Source organism: Emydura macquarii, unplaced genomic scaffold (genome assembly GCF_026122565.2).
Source record: "Emydura macquarii macquarii isolate MOO-44397 ecotype Brisbane River unplaced genomic scaffold, CSIRO-AGI_Emac_v2 contig_1363, whole genome shotgun sequence".
Taxonomy (NCBI): Eukaryota; Metazoa; Chordata; order Testudines; family Chelidae; genus Emydura; species Emydura macquarii.
In genome coordinates this window covers 21,797,054-21,813,364 of record NW_027131500.1, presented here as the reverse complement: position 1 = coordinate 21,813,364, position 16,311 = coordinate 21,797,054, and the positions used below count along the sequence as shown (strand labels likewise).

The 16,311-nt window shown below is 37.0% G+C and overlaps 1 protein-coding gene across 8 annotated transcripts in view; it reads right to left on the bottom strand.

The window, feature by feature from the left end:
• LRBA (LPS responsive beige-like anchor protein) overlaps positions 1 to 16,311 on the bottom strand; it is a 576,880-nt gene that overhangs the window by 341,019 nt on the left and 219,550 nt on the right. The gene's annotated exons all lie outside the window — the stretch shown is intronic.

Below are 16,311 nucleotides of genomic sequence, written 5' to 3'. Positions count from 1 at the left end.
GGCTTCAGAGCTGAACCTCCAGCCCAAGCTGCAATGTCTACACAGCAATTTTAGCATGGTAGCATGAACCCTGTGAGCCTGAATCCAATCTACAATAAAATGAAATTATCTGAATAACTAAAATTTTATATTAACCACAGTAAAATGGAAGAAACCAAATATAATATAGGTCTGGTTCAGAGTCATCATAATATTAAGGCAGATTTCTGCATGTATGTAAATCTGTGAAACAGTGAAAAAAAATCACTTAACATATTTTAACTACCTATTTGCTACTGTAGCTGTACCATGCATTTTCAGTAAACATTTATTTAGAAATCTTCAAAACTTAGAATCACAGAAATGTAGGGTCGCAAGAGACCTTGAGAAGTCATCTAACCCTGAGGCAGGACCAAGTAAACCTATACCATCTCCAACAGGTGTTCGCGACCCTATTCTTAAAAAACGATGACAGGGATTCCACAACCTCTCTTGGAAGCCCAATCCAGTACCTAACTATCCTGATAGTTAGAAAAATAGTTCTAATATCTAACCCACATGTCCCTTACTGCAGATTGTCCTACCTTCATTGGACATGAAAAACAATTTATCACAGTCCTCAACTTATTTGAACACTTATCAGGTCCACGCTTCAGTCCTCTTTTCTCTATACTAAACACACCCAGCTTTTTCAACCTTTCCTATGTCATGTTTTCTAAATCTTAAATAATTTTTGTTGCACTCCTCTGCACTCTCTCCAATTTGTCCACCTCTTTCTTAAAGCATGGTACCCAAAACTGGACATGATAAACTCTAGCTCAAAAACTCAAAAAAGACATTGCTTTGCAGTTTGCTCTGTGAAATTTAGCAGAGCCAACTGCTAGCATATGTTGGGTGGGATACTGGAGCTTGCATATCCATTTATTTTAGATAGGTACAGCAACATCCACTACCTTAGCTGTACTACTGGACCAAGAGGCTCTGATCTTGACCATGTGTGTTCCATTTTGCTTTCAGGATAACATTAGGTTCAAAGGAATCTTTCCACTGTTTCCCGCCCCAAAAATGGGCAGGTTAGTCTGTCTCCCCTTTTCAATAATCCACCCTGGTGTTTTTTTTCCCCCTTCTTGCCAGTATAACCTAAAGCTCAGGTACCTGCTTCTACCTCTGTTTTTTGCACAGTTCCAGTCAGAAACCCTGAAGAACCTTTAAGTCTCTCTACACATGGTCTTAATTTTGGACCACAGTGTCAGCCCCTGGGTGAACAAAGGAGCCTCTGGAAGTCTTATTTTCAATACTACTAGCCTGGTTTGCTCATTCACTTGCTTTTGAAATTGGAGCATAATGGGATGAAATTTATGTTCCTTATTTATCTACACCACAGTGCCCTCATTTATCCTAGTTGATAAAACCTGATCACTGGCACCAGCGCCGAAACCACCATCCTGGTAAAAATACAGTTGAGACATATATACCCAAGTGTCAAGTTAATGCAGCCCAACCATTTACCACATAGGATTTGGAAGTGAACTTACTAACCTAATGTAGTGAACTGGTAATGAAGAAGTCATATGTTAATTCAGAGGCAAGAAATTGGAGTCTGGTACCTTTGATAAAATATTACTTAATTACAAGAAATGTACAAAGTCCTGCTTCTCTCAATGCAGGAGGGAACAAAACCAAAAGGAACAGTTTTTCCACTTTCAGGCCCAAGCTTTGTTCAGCCAGCATTCCTGAACCAGACATCTCTCTAGGCTTCTTCATGGTCACACCATGTTTGCAGCAGGTTCACCATCCTTTTTGTCTCAGGTTGGAGGCCTGTGATTAATTTAGCCTGACAGTTATGTTAACTGAAGAGTGTGCCCATACCCAATCTTAAAGAGGTTTGTGATCAACACAGTCACTAGTACCTCTCAGCATAATATGTTATCCTAGCCTGTTTTATGCCAATGACCAGCACATCTCCTAAACAAGCTTCAGCACCTTTAATACTGACTTGGTTTGAGGCTTGACTGGGCTGTACTGGAGATGGGACATCTCAGCTAAAATCAAAGTCGATGGTATTTATGAAGGTAACCTTTCCATAAATTTACTTTGTTCTTTGACAGTACTATCAAAAGTACATTACTCCTGCTCTGAACAGCCCATCAGACTACAGTATAAATGAGGAAGAGGAAAGTGATAAGCCTTTGAAACCCAATGAAGTTTGGGTATACCCAAGAATCAATTCACTACTTGTACCAATGGATGACAGAGTCATACAAGTATTCTGTGCGTGTGTGATATTTGGTAATATCCCTGCATAGTACTTTGTATGGGATTACAGTTCAATTTAGGATTGGACAGACATTAGAATCCAGGAAATGGAGTGCTATGAATACCAGAATGGTTATAGATGGTACAAGGAATAACTGTCATCTGCCCTTCACCAGATGGTTACAGTCAGAGTTACATTGTCCTAAGTGTTACATTTAGTTGGTTTTACCTTAGTTTGTGGCCTTTTTAGCCTCTAACCTGAAGCTCTGTGTGGTCTCACTGGCACTTGCCCTCAGCAACACTAGTAATTTTGCATTGCTAAACAGGACAAACGTTGTATTTGCTGTCATCACTACACTTAGAAACATTGCTTCACAGTTTCCACTATGATGAGTCTGTGTATCTAGCTGCATCTGGGCAAAGGTTTCAATTAGTTACAACACTTTTATATTTGAAATAGTATTAGGGGGCTTTGATTTTCTGTCAGAGGGACTTTCCAATGACTGTCAGGAACCTCTGAGGGGAACAAGGAAAAGATAAAGGATTATATAGGATTTTATTCAACGATCCATTTAAAATTTAAGATTCTCAGCTGTGTTGATCTATAACTGTCTGACTCTCAATCCTTGCTTGCTTTGAGTCTTATGATAAAGAGAAGTACTGGAGAGATTTATTCCTTGTAAGAACAGAGTATTTAAAAATTAATGGTTTTGATTTAAGAGCAGACAGAAGAAAACATTGCTGAAAAGGGGGGAAAACCCAAGAAGGAAATGGGGAGGAAGGTTAGAGAAGGCCAGAACTGTTTGTTTTCGGTAATAGTATTGATTCTTCAATGATATTCCCAGCCATGTATTTTAAAACTTAAATGGTCACAATCAAGACATAACCTATAATTTAACTTAAACCTTTCCAGCTAAAGCTGCTATCACCTCAAACCATTAAAAATGTAATATTTTAAAATTTTAATATACTTTTCACTATTCATGCTAATAATCTACCATTTACATTTCATTCCAACTAGAGAATGAATCTTAACTATTCAGTTTCTCTTTTGTTTCTAGTTAATTTTTTTAATGGGTCTCATGCACTTACACAATATTGTTTTTGGTTTCAGGAATGCAGAGAAAGAGTTAAGCAATTTTTTAAAAATTTAATACATTTTCATTCATATAAGGTCTTCTAAAATCCTTTAAAAATCTAATTTTTGCCCTAAAACTGATAGTTTCTTCTTAATTTTAAACACCAATATAATAAATATTGCCAGTACACATCTTAACAGACATTGTGTGAAACATTTTCACTGTTCTAGGGGCCAAAAAGCAACAGGCTCTGCATATGAAGTGAGAGTGGTTCAGATTTAAAATACTATTTCAAACCATCATAAATGGATCTTTTATCTGGGAGTGTGGGACAAGGGGGTCAAATGCTCATGGAATGTGAATGGTCCAACAGTTTAAGCATTAAATCACCTGGTTTAGACAATATAACTACTTTATAGAAATGGCCTCCTACATTAAACTACTTTAACTGCCTTAAACCAGTTTATTCAGACATAGGTAGTGCTATATGTAGCCATAACTATAACAACCAGCATTCCTTTGGAAAACCTATTTTCAAAATTATTTTTTAAAAACTCCTTTAGCATGTAGTCGTTTGCATGAGAATGGGAATAGCCATATGTTACATCCATTCCATGAGCTCCGTAAAATGGGAAACTGCTAATGCTGAGTAACAAAGTTACTAATATCTGCATTAAAATTAAAGCTCAGATTCCTGTCAGTGAAATGTTTTTTGTTTTTAGTGGAAATATTATTTCACACTTCCACTGGCTAGAACCCTTGTTGTTAGCAGGTGTTCAGCTGAACTCATGAATTTCTGTACAAAGGCATGGGAAGAATGATCATCTACATAAAACTCTATAATTCTGCACAATTAGTAATTGTCCCTAAGTTTAAAAGAAATTAATTTTAAACACAATTAAGATCCAGTTTTCAAAAGTTAAAATCAACAGCCAAGCAGGATGGGAATTCACTGTATTTCTCACAAAACATCTGAGATTTAATTTGGGCAGATCACACTAAGATTATTTCTACTAAAAAGTACGGTGAGTAGCCTTGATTACCATCTTCTGGCATGCATGTGGGAAATGGATATAAAATATTTTATTTAGAATATATATAATATATTATATAAATACACATATACAAGTGATCTCTCTGTGGTCTACAGCAGTGCTTTATAATAAATGCTACTTCTAATATTCCAAACCATGATCTGCCTAAGAAACGTTCCTCCCTCCATTTTCACTGAAAATATGGAATTTCTTTGAAAAATTAGGTTGGTTCAATGCCTAGTATGTGTAATGTTCAGCCCCAGACCAGCAACTGGTTTAACTCCCATATCTTGTGACCAATAAGAAAGCCAAGTTCTCTCCCTTCTCCCCTCCCCCCCAAAGTTTATTGCTAACCTGACAAATCACAAGATACTGGACTATAGAAAGTATGTAAATGCTATTTTTAGAGGTTTCTAAAGTGTATTAAGTGTTAGTTTTTCTCTCTCTTGAATACCTCCGCAGTTGGATTCAGATTACTAAGGAAACATGACATCATAGGTATATAGATATGACAAACAACATTTTAGAAACAGTAATTTTGGAAACTTTCTGTAAAATATGTACCGGGGACAATGGTGTGCTAAGAATATTTTAGTGGCACTTATCTGGGATGATCGAGTAACTCTACAATTGCTTGTCATGCATGATTAATGTGGCCAGCCCAAAATTATGACCATAAAATGTTTATACACATTGCCACATATAATCTCTGTAATATTATATTAAAACCTATACAATACAGCTTATTGTTTGTTTAGTTTATTATTGTAATTTGCCTCCCTAAAGAAGGGACTTATGCTACTCACTGTCGAAGACAGAATACCTGACCAGATGGACCCTTGAATGTGATAGTAAATTTCTATATGGAGTCCACTGACATGTAGAGTGAGACAGGCCATTTACTGCACTACATTTTTTCACCACCTTGAAAAACTTAATATTAATTCCACTGGAGCCTTAATTAACCCCTGAGCACACCAGCACCTCTGTTTAGCTCTCTGAAAGTGCTCACTGTGGAACCCCTATAATAATTCCATACAGGAAAACATCCAGTATCATTAGGGAGAAACAGGATTCTCTCATATATCTATTTACCTCTACCTCAATAAAGCTTTTAGTCTGAATTAATTTATTTTCTGGTAGCAATAAGGAGGCTTCCTAGACACTAAATGTTTTCCACCACTTGACTCTTCTGCAGATGCTTATCTTCCATGCAACAATCATAGAGTGTGCTGTGGGACAAAGAAAAATAGGATCCTGGGACAACCAGTCCAAAGACAGGGACAAACAGATCTCTCCTGGACAAGAGAAGCAACTCTGAACACTTGGTCCTGCACAACCAATCTAGAGCTATTTAGAAACATCCCTGTCCACCTCCCTCTGCCCTGATTTTCTAGAGGCGAGGTATGTAGGGTGAAAAGAAACACAAGTGTTTTCTTGAAGTAGCTGGTTCTGTTAAAGTAAATCTTGGCAGATCTTTTCTCTTCCAGAATGTGCCAGGCCTCCTTTTGAATGCCTGGGTTTGGAGCAAAATGAATGAAGAAACAGTCTTTTACCATGTATCGAAGGAAGAGCTTATCATTTTAACAAATGTCTCTGGAGCACAAGTCATGTAATAAGGTTCATGCCTTCTAAAATGAGATATAACCTGGAAACTCTAACCCAGACCACATTCCTTTTGCATTGCGGTATCCCTGGTGAGGGGATTACCCTACTATCATATGGGCTTCCTATTTTCATTAACTGGGGGCCCCAAACACTCTGGATGATTTCTTCACATTGCTTTGAATTTTGGGGGGAGTAGTTATAGATTTTTAAGAGAAGTTCCTGAAACTCTCTCAGGTGTGCTCTTCCTCATGGCATAATCTCTGTGTATGAGATCAAAGGAGCTGCAGATAAACCGAGGACATTCTGGTTCTGACACATGTTGGAAATTATTGCCTGATATTGCTGAGCCTTTTCTGCATTGATTGGACACTGTCTTTGTGCCCATCTTGAATCTTAAGTGAATGCTCCTGTGAGAGAAGATCAGGGAGCTTTTCTTTAGCTGTGTCAAAAATCTGTGCCCCTGAACCATGGTGAGGGTCTTTTGAGTCACTTTCTTTGAGGCTTCTGAGGACAATAATTTGAAGAGTATGTAAATTAAAAATGGGTATTGAGTCCCTAGACTACTCAGCCTGACTGCCATTGTTAATAGCACTGTGAACATCCTAGGAAGAAAAGATAGACCACAAGAAGACTGAAGAGGTAACATTTTGTACTGGCATGGGCAATTAAGTGTGCCGGAGAGATTGCAGCAATAGTGGAAGCTTGAATCTCCATCCTGAATTTCAGCTTGAACCTGTTCAGCCTCTAACACAACACAAGGTCTAACACAACACACTATACATTTTTCTTATAAGCAAATGAATTAAAGCCCTGAGCAATTTTAGCCTTCAGGGACAGGCCCGATTGTCCTTGTCCTTCGCAGATGAAATTCTGCGATCCTAAATTCTGTATTCATCACCCAGGTACTGTGTTAATAGGTTCTAAGATACAGTGTCTTAACATGAACTATGCTTTTTCTGACACTAATTTTTATTTCTGAGTTCTCCCTGCTATGCCTCCATGTAAATTAATTTGATTTTCAAAAACAGCCTCCGTAAGCATTGGTAATAGCCTGGATGAACCAAGTTTTGTTATGCATATGTAACGGAATATCTGGAAGGAGACTGCATTAGTTGTAAAATCAGACTGTCTGTGCTCATGATAATTTGATTACAGTGAAGTTTATAAAAAAATGTATCTATTCCTTCGCACAAGCCAAGTCTCAGTAGAAGGAGGCAAGATTTCTAAGTGAATATCAGCTTTTTCATACATGTTCCATGTTTTCAATGCAGTCTTGGACAGATCAGGCACTTTAAGTCTTTAGGATCCACCTGAGCCTGGTTTTGGGGGTGGAATTCTATCTCTAATTCTGAAGGAGTTTACTCTCGCTTTTCATCCAGTGAGTTACAGAGGACATGGAATATAAGTGTGCAAGTGCTTGTAATGAGACTGCCAAATAAAGGATGAACTTTAGAAAGGAAAGTTGGCAAGGCTGAAAGTTTTAAAAATAAAATCCACATATATTGCATATATATTTATTTTACATTGTATGCTCTTAGGAGATGGAAAGTATTCAAACAAGATTATCTACTTCATGTGACCAACCGTTAACACACACACTAATGTTAATTTAGCAGCTACTTGTACCTCAACAAGGAGAAGAGTTGAAAAACCCTCAAACTGAATGAAAGAGTTTAAGGATTGTAACATTTCAGCTAGCAAGCAGCTTAACACTTGGGAGAGTATTCGTACACACAACAGAACTGCCAAGTGTTTTAAGAAATCTAACTACAGCTGAACAGGGTGGCCATGCTGTTCATACTATCATAAGCAGCATGTGTAATTGAAGAGTGATAATTAGCTAGAAAAATTCAAACCAAAGAGTGATTAAATACACAGAAGGAAACAAAGGGAAAAAGATACAACTACTATTAGAAAAAATATAGTACTTTTGTGAACATTTTCTTTAATAAGCCCCATATAAAAAAAATATTTTTGAAAAAGAAAATTGTATTGGGGTAAAGAGATAAAGCTCCTCAATGGCTGCAAAAGGCACCTGGACCAGAAATGACAATACGCTGGATCAAAATCTCTCAATCTAACACCAGATTTAAGAAGCAGCTGAATATTTCATCCCTAATGAAGGCCTGGAAAGGAGTTCACTTTATTCTGCTGTGATACCTGCATCCAGATCTCACAAAGCAACAGAGGCGCATCATCTAAGGATCTTTTTCACATTAAGAATCCTATTAGAAGGAAAACACTAAAAGGTAATTGAATTTCCCTCAGTTATCTTCATCTCTGTCAGCTCCTGCTACAATAACTTACTCTCCAGAGCAGAGATAACTCAATTCTGTCCAGCAAGCATATGTTATGAATCTCCAAAGCAAACTTGTCTAAATCATTCTGGTCTTCTATCAAGGTTGACTGTGGATATGATCTTTGACAGAAAGCAAACAAATTTATTTTTATCTTTTCAATAATTCACTTCCTCGTGCTTTGATGGAAGAATCTAAAGACACACATATATATATATATTCCACTAATTCTGGAATTATAAAGAGCAGGTGAAAATGTTGCATCTGCAAACTATGCTATTAAAAATTGCTTAATTAACTATTTTATTTTTAGCAAAATTGATGGCAAGATCTTGCCATAGCACTGTTTAAAGTTTCTACAGATTTGCATGAACTAAATTGTCTTTTCATGTCTTATTCCAAAGGTTGGTTTCAAAATGGTTTTGATATTTATACTTTCACATTAAAAGAAACAAAATCTTATTTATACAAATTAATGTGAACATAAAAAATCCTATTCTTGTTTTGCTTTACTCCTTGTTTATGTCTCAAAGTGATTTTTAAGAGTACAAAATATATTGATGATTCCGAAACAATAGCAAATGACTTTTATAAAAAATACTTAGTCATTTTAGAAAGGGATATGCTTGGGTTGTATAGTTTTAAAATTACACATCTGTATTACAAAATTCTATTCTAACATCAAAGATGGTAAGAAGAAAAGCATTCCCAAAATGTAATAAGAATAAAATTGAAAAGAAACTGAAATCCTTTAGATCTGAATATTATTTATTGTTAAAAATTTAAATGTATTAACAACAGTGCTAAATACCATTAGACTTTAGTGGATAATAATAGATATCATATTCTCAAAACTTAAATTCCTTTTATAAACAATAACTGAAGCTAGGATTATAAACACCTCAAAACTTACTTCTTCAATTTGATTTAAAAATAGCCTTTTTGTTATATTTTATATATTATTTATATATATTTGATTATATTATGTTATATTAGCCTTATATTTAAAAAAAAAAAAAAAAGGCTTGCCCTCAAGATATATGCATTTGCCTTCCCAATCGTACTATCCTCATCCTCGCCTTTGCCTGCCCCACTTGGTATTAATCTCCTCCTGCTCTTTTCACTTTAAACTGTAAATCTCTTTGTGGACAGGGAATCTATCTTCATCTGCATTGTAAAACACTACGCACATGTGTGGCCCTATGTAGGTACTTGTCCCAAAAAGTTATCCATAGGCTTTGACACCTTTTTTCTTATTTTAAATGGTCATATCATCTGTCACCCTTGTGGCTCCATGTTGAGGAATTCAACTCTCTTTAAATGGTATGAGAAATTTGTTGAGAGCTCTATGGCAATTCCCTTCCCCATGTTCTGAGACCAAGTATACTTCACTTTAGCAAGACTTTGGACAGTGGTGGGCAATACTGTTTCCTGTCTTTAATGAGGCTTTTTTTGGTACTTGATCCATGAAGACAAGTCACTGTAAAAAAGGAGAAATCCTCCATGGACAGTTGAATAACTTAAGCATAGATTGCTTTGATCTAAACAAGTCCGGGACATTAAATTACTTGAATGATAAATACAAAATGAAAAAAAAAAATCATGAGATTGGCCCTGCAAGTCCCCAACTTCTCATCAAGCAAGGTAGGAAGAGCTCTCATTAGCTCACCAATAATACTTGTTGAAAATCACTTGTTGTTAATGCCTTAATGTGGAAAAGGTTAGAAAAACTAAGACATGATTAAGACATGGAGACTTCATATGACTGGGAGTGGAGAGAGAGGCAGACATATCACATCTGTATGTATAAGATACAGCAATCAAATACAAAAAATCTCCTCCCTAATACTATAAAAGATGTTCTAAAAATATTTTAAAGAAAACTTAAGCATATAATAATTTTTGCCTGCGTAAACATTCTAAAACCTAGTCTTTCTTATAGAAATTATTTGCTTAGTGTTTTACAATGATGGTTGAACATCTAGCAGGACTTTACTCAGCAGCCTGTTTTTTATCATCCACAGAATGTTTCATTTACATATACAAAGTGATTTGGAGGGGCAGGAGGTGTTTTTTCTGGTATGAATTAAAGTATGTTTTCATATCTTTTTGAAAAGGGAAATGTATACAAACTACATTTTATTTAAGTGATCACTTCCGTCCAGTCTTTGAGGTGTTTGTCTAATTGTTCTTTGAAAACATCCACTGAAGCAATATTTTAGAAGAATATTTTGCCAGTTCTGAAATCTAACTGGCAATGGCTGATCAGTCCCAAGTGCTTCACAATAAGTTCTCAAGCAAATCTGAATTGTACAAGTTTCTTTCTAACTTAATATGCAAATTGTATTCATTTCAATCAATATAACACCACGATTAAATTTCACCTTTCAAAAAAAAAAATACGGGAAAGTCTTTTCACAGAATTCAAATACCCCTTTTCATGGTTTGTCAGGTAACGTCATCTACAAATTAGAGATATCATCATTACTGTTCTTTTCAGAGGAGCTCATACTGGCAGAGAAGGAGGTTAGAAGAGAAAGTTTTTGCTATAGTATCATGCTGCATCTGAAGCTATGTCACATCTTCGATAACCCTTAGAAATGCAGCTCTGAGAAACTTTACAAAGTAAGGTAAACTTGGGGGGAAAAACAAAGAGGAAGGGAGGAAGAGGGCTTCCCCCCCTCACCCCAAGTATCCCTGTGTGAGCTTTTCCCCCTTCTCCTCCTCTCTTCCTGGCCATTAAAAAGTCATGAAAGGACCATCAAAGGCATGTTTTCATCCACACTTTCATATCAGGATACTATTTTTATCCATCTGACACCCTACCTTCCCAATGCACAGGTACAGCAGTGGCACCTTTCTGGGTCTGAACACCAACTAAGAAATATTCTGAGATGTTCAACAGAATCTCTCACTTCAGAATTCTTTTTACCGTCAGCTGTGACGGAGCTTTAAGCCTCTGTCTTCTCAAGAAAGTGATCATGCTAAATCTTCAATTTGGGGCTCTCCAACATACTGCAGCAGCAATCCTTAGTATGTTGAGTCCCCAGGAGAAAATGCTCCCAAGCTGAGAACTTCACCAGAATGGTCTCCTCTTTATTTTAATGTAACATCTAAAACATTAAGAAACAGCATCAAAATACTTCCTTCCTTCTACTGACAGATGGAGGTATAATGCCTAAGCGACCCAATGCAAAACATAACATTTATTTATTTATTTAAAGCTGTAAATTTGAGATGGAATTAAGTTGATTCACAGTGAAATGTGTGACGCCATACTTTTGGTGTGACAACATGTCCAATTGCCAGCGAGCTACATTCTGCAAAAGGAGTATGAGCGTATTTGTTGTCAAGTACAACAAAAAGCCTGAAATTTACATTACCAGTCACTGCATAATCTTTATTCAAAGTGGACCTGCAAATTGATAATACCCAACACCATTGTTCCGAATACCTAGTTATTTAAAAGTATTACTAATATTTTATTTCCACAAATCTGGTCACAGTCATTTAGTGCATTGAAGAAGACCCTTGCATGACAGGATGCTGCAAAGACATGGAATCATTCCCTTTAAAGTGTGAGCTTGATATTAAAATTCTATAATAAAGCAGCTTTTATTTTAAAAATAAACCTTGGAAATTATATGGAGAGTGTAGCTATAAAATTAGGATAAACACCCCACCCACAACCCAAAAATGCTGTATGCTGTGTATGTAGATTACCAGTTACCATAAGTACATGCCAGATGAAGCCTTTACCAAGACACAAAACACTGAAACTTCAAACAAGTGAAAAATATTTACAAATATCCTTCTAGGCCTCCTCGATGCTCTCTGAATTAAGCCTATTCTGTTTGGCTTCCACTTGCTTTTGGTTATTTCCCTTATTAGAAAAGAACATCCTTTATAACATTTAATACTTAGCTACATGAATAAGGAAAAGGGTGTAGCACACATTAGATTGTGAATCATCAGAACTAGTAAATTTAGTTTTCTGCCAAGACAAAAACAAAATATATATATCAAAATTACCAGAAGAAAGCCAAACAGGCTAGCCTTGCATATTACTTCAGCCAAGAATATTAACATTAAGGTTCATACTTCAGCATGAACCATAAAGTAAAACATTCACAGTTCATTACAGCTAAACCGTGTCCTATAAATTGGTACTGAAGAAGAATTAAAACTGTGAGGAAGTCTAAGTTTTATGCATGAGGAAACATAACTGAACAGAAAAGGGCAACAAATTTTACAGCAGCTAGAAATGCTAGATTTAATTATTGAAGAGAAATCATGCAGAGAAGTTAGCTGCCTAACATGATTTATAACAAATACAAAAGAAAAGTCATGAAATTCCCAGTTAATCAACAGAAACCAGTAATAATCAGAACACCAGTTTTTGCAGTCCTGTGTATGATGCAGGCTACCACCAAGTTCAAGAGAATAAAAGGCAAAAAAAATAGGAAAGTTACAATGCCACTCAACATTTTTAAAGGACACTAAAACCAGGAGAAAGGCATGTGTGGGTGTGTGGTATTTTAAAGGGCATCTGTTTGCATCGCCGATAAAATGATTGCCAGTCAAAGACTGTCACTGTATTGCTCAGACTGACTGAATGAAAAACACCACAGATTTGTGTTTTAGGTATCTGGGGGTTGTATTATACTGTTCAGCCCATGCATCCACTCCCTCACAATCTGCAATATTTTAACAAAAATATTCTGAATGGTTTTATAAAGTGCCTCCTTCAAGTCCTGTGGTTTTTTAGCCAGGAAAGATCTATTGTTAGAGGAATGATTGACTAAGATATTCTATGCTAACCATTGGAGTGAAAGTGTGGTGGAGCATGGAATTGGGTCAAAATGCGGTAGTTTCACAACACTGAACTAAACTGATGCTAAAAAGAGAAACCTGTACCCATAGGGTTTAAATAGCTGTTGGATTTATATTTATAGAAAAATAAAAAGGGCATGGTATGGCCATAAATTATAAAACAAAGCAAAATTTGATGTGAAACACAAAACTTGCCCAACACCAAATCTGATTACCCTCCAAAGCCCATCCCTGTAACAGCCTGCACAAATATATGTTCTGAGACATGGCACAAATCACCAGATTTTCAAGGTCACTTACATAAAGAGGACTGGATGGAAGCGTGTAACTAACAGAACACAGGAGTCAGAAGCAGGACATCTGGGTAATATTCCCAAGCTCTGTCAATTACTCAGTGTGGAATTTTCAAAAAACCCTAAGTGATCTTTAAGCACAGCTCCCACTGCCATTCAGTGGGGCCTGTGTCCCTAAGCCACACAGGTGATTTTAATATTTCTACTCTCACTGTATAAACCTGGCAGTCATGACCTCTGTGCTTCAGAATCACCATCTGTAAAATGATGATGATGATGATATCGCCTCATCGGTCATGTCTGGTCATGTTAATTAAATTGTCAGATGTGTGTATGTTCCACTCCCTCTGTGCACCCCCATATAGATACAGATAGCCATAGGTTTATCTACCTCTTTCTCCTCAGAGCACAATGGAACAGTGTTGGTGAAGGAGGACCACCCAGAAAGAGTATAGGAAAATGGGCTGGTCTCTGTTGATTTCCTCCAGACAAAGAGCCTTCTCCCACCGCCTCATCCCTCTCACTTGCAGGGTCTTCCTTTTCCCTATGTCTCCTCCATAACACCCATATGCTTAGGATCTATGAGACCAAAGAGAGACCAAAGCAGACTCTTATGTGGCCAAGAGGAAATGATCCCTGTCACCAAAGAGAGGAATGAGTGCTGGCTTCTTTAGCTTCTCCTGGGGGCAAAATTGTTCTCCTGCCTCCTTCTGTCACCACTCCTTTCGCCGATGTTCACTTGCTGCTTCATAGGTAAAAAATTTCTGTCTGTGCTTGTAATGGAGAAAGGACCACATACTAGAATCCCATTCCCTCTAGACATCTGGAAATTGACATATACAGAGATGACACATGCTCCACTACATTCCATCTTCGAAGTGGACTCATTCAGCAGAGCCATCTTTCCTGTCTTATCCTGGTGTCTGTGCTTTCCCCACTGCTTCTGCTTCTTATCTAGCCTCTTCTGCCTATTGCCACCAGTGACCATCTAATACTACACACTTTACTTAAATATCCATCTCCTCTCACAATCCCTCTCTTTCCTTCCTCCTGACACCAAACCCTCCGAGAACCAGACCACAAAGTTTTCAATGGTAAGAGTGATATTTTGGCTTCCAATGAAACTGGAAGCCTTCATTTTTAAAATGAAATCTTCTATTTCTGAAAATAATTCCACATAAAATTCTGTCTCAGTTCCAAGACAGACCAAAGCTGATTATTTTCAGGGCACTCTGCAATGCCCAGCTCTTTTTCCTGGCTTTCAGAAGGCAAAGATTTAAGAGTGAGTAGTGGTAGGAATATGGCAGAAGGCCTTAAAAACTGTTTTTGTGGTGGCCTATTGATGACTAAAGGTTATTGTAAGTTGCTTCAAAGAGTGATCAGAAGCACTAAGAATAAAGATAGGAATGTTCCTTTTATTGTTTATAAATCTAAATAAAACAAACAAATTCTTTCAAAATTGTCAACATTTTATCAGTTCCTCTCCCTCATTTTGCTACCCTGAGCATTTAGGTCTGCCGCTACATTTCAGTCCTGATCAGAAATAGTTGCCCTATTCCAGTCCTAAGAATTTTCCGAACAAAGACTGCCAATCACACCAAATTCTGTGGCAGTTTTGTGATAAGTGACTACAGGGGAATCTTGCCAAACGATTTCACTTGTGATTAAAACCAGGTTTGACTCTATCTTTCTTCAGGGAAAATGCTGTTGGACTAACCTACTTTGCCACAACATTCCTCAGTCTTTCCATTTCTTGGAGTTTTTATTGTATACAACAACTGCTCATTTTCCTGGTCTATTAAAGCACTAGCACAGTGTACTACACCATTAAAAAGTCTAAAGATCAATTCATGACACAAATGTGACAAGCCATTCTAGGATTTCTGAACTTTGATGGGTGTTCTAAGGGGAGTGCATTTGTCTGCAGCTACTTATTTCCTTTCCATAGAAGGACTACAAAACTGATTGAAGTCTGTCTCAGAATTAATTTACATAAGATGCTAAATTTAGCATTTAAGTGTTATGGAACCCCAAAAGCTCTAATAGCTGTATTTTTATTTTAATGCTATACAGAAATGATCCTATACAGTTAGATTTTCCTAGCACACCTTTCAGAAGCAGATGCACAGCAACAAAATTAACCCTGATAAACAAAACAGAACTGCTGTAATGTAATTCCTGGTTAAATTCAAGATGATAGGAGTTAAATCCCTTGAGCCGTCATACTGAGATAGCACAGATTCAAAGCAACATCAACTTAAAGTGTCAGCCAACGCCTGTCCTAGAGAGATCAGGCATAAGCAATACACAAAGCAATACCAAAAATAAAGTTCTTGCTCAGCATACATTCTTGCCAAACACCATAGAAAAAGGTGTTTTGTGACAGAAATAACGTTAGTAGTGATGTTGCCATTGAATCAGTGTATTCATTCATATCCCATATTTGCATGATAAGGCCCAATGCTTTTCATGTAGCTCCCCATGCCCCTGCCCCCCTGTCTTTTCTTACAGTTTGCAGCTGGAGAAAAAAGTGAGCTGTTCTTCTAATCAATGACACCATGTCATGCATGGAGCTTCTGCATAAATCCAGAGCACAAAATGTCAAGCATGTCCCACTCCAATGATTATCAGGCACTGAACTAAAAAGATGCAGTTTCATCTCCACAGGACTGTTGTCAAACCATTGATTGCCTTGATGTAATAAATGAAACATGCCTGCTATTTCACCCCCACAAAATGGTCCTATAGCTATCTTACAGGATCTCTGTTTGCAGGAGGAGGTACCTAGGTCTAGATGAAGTGCAGATATGTTACTAAACAACGCACAGCTTGAATCCTGGGGCCAACATAGATGACCTTTAGAATATAAGCACAGTCTACGATAAATATGCTTTCATCTTTGGGAGTAGATTTTCAAGTAAAGATTTAAGAG